Here is a 5,144-nt window from a genome sequence, read left to right on the forward strand (position 1 = left end):
TTCAATCGATTTCGTCCCAGTCGTTGGATTCAGATCCAACGTGGTCATACTCTCCTCTGCCTAACCAGATGCATTGCTTATCTTCCTCCTGTCATGCGCCTGAAAATCGACCAAACCGCCCGTGATGCCGATGTTGCTGTAAGACAATAAGTTTTGGGGGAACCAGCACAACCCTCTAGGGGTGGCTTATCTCATTATATATAATGGATGTGTTACAATACATACAATATACGTACATAAGTACAGAAGCTATACATAGTCTAACACCCTCCCTCAATCTTAGCCACTTTCTAAAGAACTAAGAAGGGTAAGATTGCACCTACAAGCCTCAAACTGTGGCAGAGGTAAAGGCTTAGTGAAGATGTCTGCAAGTTGATCCTTAGATGAGATAAACTTGATCTGGAGTTGCTTCTGTGATACACGTTCCCGTACAAAGTGATAGTCAACTTCAATGTGTTTCGTTCGGGCATGAAATACCGGATTTGCAGAAAGGTATGTAGCACCGATGTTATCACACCAAAGGATAGGAGGCTGTGGTTGAGACAAACCCAACTCTTGAAGCAAAGACTGCACCCAAATAATCTCTGCAGTAGCATTAGCCACAGCCTTGTACTCAGCTTCAGTACTGCTACGTGACACAGTAGCCTGTTTCCGAGCACTCCAGGCGATCAAATTAGAGCCAAAGAATACTGCATAACCCCCCGTGGATCGCCTGTCATCTGGACTACCAGCCCAATCTGCATCAGAGAAGGCCGAAAGGACTCGAGAGGAAGTCGGCCGAATATGCATACCAAATGTCAGGGTGAACTGAACATAACGAAGAATGCGTTTAACAGCAGCCCAATGAGTATTTCTGGGAGCCTGAAGATACTGACAAACCCTGTTAACAGCATAAGAGACGATCAGCCATGGCGACCTGACGGGCATTGTTGCGTGTATCTTTGCCGTCATTGCCAAGACCAAGGAAGCTTCGCTGGAAGCGCTTGTGACACTTGGAGGCCCAGTGCCCATCGCGGCCACAAAGCTGACACACACGTGGACCGCCAGCCCCCGGTAAGGTCGTAGTAGGTGGGGGGGCCGAGGCGGGCGACGGTGGCAGCCCCAAGGGAGCCCGGGGTGATGAAGAAGAGCGGCCACCCTTGGTGGCGGCGTTGGCCGAGAGGGAGCCAGTGCCCCTGGAGCGGCGTGTCTCTACCCGTTGCTCAGTGAGAAGGAGACGAGAGAAAACCTCGTGTGCCAGCATGGGTGTCGAGTTGCCCCACTCGTTGATGATCTCGACTAAGGCATCATACTCCTCATCAAGACCGTTGACAATAAACGAGTTGAACTCGGAGTCGGTGAGGGGCTGTCCAATGGAGGCCAATGTGTCGGCGAGGCCCTTGACCTTGTTGTAGAACTCAGTGGCAGTGGAGTCAAGCTTCTGACACTCTCCAAGCTGACGACGGATTGCAGAGACACGAGCCTGGGACTGCGCTGCAAAAGTGCGCTCAAGGATGGTCCAGGCCTCATGAGACGTCTTCGCGAAGACAACAAGTCCGGCGACTGCCGGCGATAGCGACCCCTGGATGGAGGAGAGGTTCGCCTGGTCCTTCCCCGTCCAGACGCGATGGGCCGGATTGTAGACCGGACCGTGCACGCTGTCTACCAGTGCGGGTGGGCAGGGAAGCGATCCGTCGACGTAGCCTAGCAAGTAGTGACTCCCCAAGAGCGGGAGAACCTGCGCACGCCAGAAGATGTAGTTGTCGGCGGAGAGCTTGATGGTGATGAGATGACCGAAGTGAAACGACGACGGTGAAGACGATCCCATCGAGGGGGCTGCCTGGGGTGCAAGCACCATGGAGGCAGCCGGAGGCACCGAAGCCGATGCGGGAGGAGGCGGGACCGCAGCCAGGGCGGACGCCGCAAAGCCCGCGGCCGGGGCGGACGCCGTAAAGCCCGCGGCCGGGGCAGACGCCGCCAACCCCGCCAGCGGGGCGGTGTGATCCGCTGCCGGCAGGAGCGGCGGGACGACGCCCGTGGAGTCAGCAGCGGACGGCGGCGCCGCGGTGTGGACCACGAGGTCGCGCCCAAGTGAGGGCGCCGGCGGCGTGGAGTAGACGGAGCCAAGGCTCCTAGGCCCGATCGGAGCCGGAACAGCAACGGCATCGAGCGGGAGGTTGAGCAGAGCCGCAAGAGAGGCCGGGAGGAACCCCGCGGCAGTGGAACCGGTGGTGGCGGTGCTCGACATGGCGGCGGCGCGATCGGTGGCACGGCGGCGGCGGTGAAGGCGGCGGCGGCTGCGGCGGCGGTGCGGGTATTAGGGTTTTGGAAGCGGAAGCGATCGTAACCTAGCGTGATACCATGTAAGACAATAAATTTTGGGGGAACCAGCACAACCCTCTAGGGATGGCTTATCTCATTATATATAATGAATGTGTTACAATACGTACAATATACGTACATAAGTACAGAAGCTATACATAGTCTAACAGTTGCCAGCCACGAATCCTTCCTGGCCAAGACCTCGCTGGCATCCCACGCCTCGTTGGCGCTCACTGCAACACCAGCATATCTTCTGTCTCGGGACTATGCTTTTCTCTCTACAAAATCGACTAATGCGAGGAATGTTTTCAATTGCATGAGGATTGCCAAAACCATTCTTAAGATGGATCGTTAGATTTTAACTCCGCAATTTATACAAAAGATAGAGGCATTTGTGAGAGGAGCAAATTTTGTTATACACCATCTAAGAGCATCTTCAACCGCCGCCGAACGCGCCGCGCGCTAAAAACTACTTTGCCGCGCGCCCATCTCCTGGTTTGGCGCGACGGACAACGCTGGCTCCAGCACGCACGCGCCGCTCCAGCAACGCGCAAAAATGCAGCGCGCGCGACTCTCGCACAAACAACATATGCATTCCAAAACAGAAGCAAAAAGATCAAACACAAACAAAATAAATCAAAATAAATAGTTCAATTTCGTTATTATTACAACACAAACAAACAGTTTATCGTTCAAAACAACAAATAGTGCAATAAACACAACAAATAGTTCAACAATACACTGTCGAACGCACAAATCATGATGCTCTTTGTCGTCCATTCCATGCCCACCACTCCTCAATGAGATCCTTGTGAAGATCATTATGCGCTGCGGGATGTCGAATGGCATGGTAGGGGGCAACAAAACGGGCGACCCTTTCAGCCCTCCGTCGCAATCGCACGGTGTTAAGGCATATCTCTCTCTCTCTATGTAGTTTTGGTGATTGATGACAACATGTTTGCGGACTAATCGTGTGCTTTGAGCATTTCAGAGATCCATCCTTTGGCACGAGACGATTCCTACCCCTCGGAGTTCTAATCAAAGACAGTGTAGCTCTTTCGTTTCTGTTTTGGTGGACATGTTTCGTAGGACTCACCGTACTACCAAGAGGGGGTCCGCTTTGGTAAGGCTAGGGTGGAATCAACACGTACACATCCTCTTTGCACCATCTGAGCCTTCCCGCTTCGATGGAGCCTTCAATTCCTTCCTATGATCTTGTTTTGGTCCCAGCGGTAGTACCGCGGTGCCCAGCGGTAGTACCGGTCAAGAGCCACAGGCGGCAGTACCGCTCTGCAGCGGTAGTACCGCCTGGGGGTCCTTAGCCGCAGTACCGGGCTCCTACCGCCTCGACTCGAGGGGGTCGCCTCTCGTGTCGGATTGTGCGGCACTAAGCCGCGGTAGTAGAAGCGGTAGTACCGCTCGAGAGCGGTAGTACCGCCCTACCATCGCGGCAGTACCGCACTGGGTCCGACTCCTGCTCATTTTCTTGCTCTCCCAGACTGCACGGCAGTACCGCGAGGGGGAGCGGTAGTACCGTTGGCCCCTGCGGTAGTACCGCCCTCTGCGGGGCTGTTTTTGGGGGTAACGGTTGGATTGTTCCCCCCACTATAAAAGGAGGTCTTCTTCTCCAACGTTGACTCACCTCTTCCCCCAAAGCTCCATTGTTGCTCCAAGCTCCATTTTCGCCCGATCTCTCTTCCCAGCCAATCAAACTTGTTGATTTGCTCGGGATTGGTTGAGAAGGCCCCGATCTACATTTTCACCAAGAGAAATTTGATTCCCCCCACTAATCCCTTGCAGATCTTGTTACTCTTGGGTGTTTGAGCATCCTAGACGGTTGAGGTCACCTCGGAGCCATAGTCCACTATGGTGAAGCTTTGTTGTGTCGTTGGGAGCCTCCAATTCAGTTGTGGAGATTGCCCCAACCTTGTTTGTAAAGGTTCGGTCGCCGCCTCCAAGGGCACCAATAGTGGAATCACGACATCTCGCATTGTGTGAGGGTGTGAGAAGAATACGGTGGCCCTAGTGGCTTCTTGGGGAGCATTGTGCCTCCACACCGCTCTAACGAAGACATACTTCCCCTCAAAAGGAAGGAACTTCGGTAACACATCCTCGTCTCCATCGGTTCCCCTTTTGGTTATCTCTCACCTTTACTTGTGCAAGCTTATTTTTTGTTGCATCTCTTGCTTGCTTGTGTGCTTGTTATTATTGCATCATATAGGTTGCTCACCTAGTTGCATATCTAGACAACCTACTTTGATGCAAAGTTGAAATTGGTAAAGAAAAGCTAAAAATTGTTAGTTGCCTATTCACCCTCCCTCTAGTCAACTATATCGATCCTTTCAATTGGTATCAGAGCCTCGTCTCTTTATTAAGGACTTTGCCGTCCGAAGAGTATGGTTGACATCTTAGACGGTGGGAAGGAGCACTCCAATGTGAATCCGAGCTCGTCTACGGCAGATGGGGGAACCGCGGTCTCTCGTGAGGAATTCAATGTGGCTTTGGACACATTGAAAACCTCCATGACGACTGAGGTTGAAAACATGTTTAATAAATTCTTAGAGTATCTCCAATAGATGGTCCAAATGTAAAAATAACTAACATTTGGACCGTCTGGGGCAAAAAATGCTGCTCCAATAGACGGTCCATATGCAAAAAAATTGGACCACGGCCTCCTCGTGATGTAAAATGCAACACCTCGCGATGCAAATATACATCACGAGATGCATCTGGTCCAAAACCAGCCACCGCCCGCGAACGCCCAACCGCCACTTCATTTCGGTTCCCGCCCGCCCGCCCGCGACCTCCCGCCCGTCCGCCGCCGCCCCGCCGCCACCACACCC

The sequence above is a fragment of the Triticum aestivum genome, chromosome 6B (assembly GCF_018294505.1).
Source record: "Triticum aestivum cultivar Chinese Spring chromosome 6B, IWGSC CS RefSeq v2.1, whole genome shotgun sequence".
In the NCBI taxonomy this organism is placed as follows: Eukaryota; Viridiplantae; Streptophyta; class Magnoliopsida; order Poales; family Poaceae; genus Triticum; species Triticum aestivum.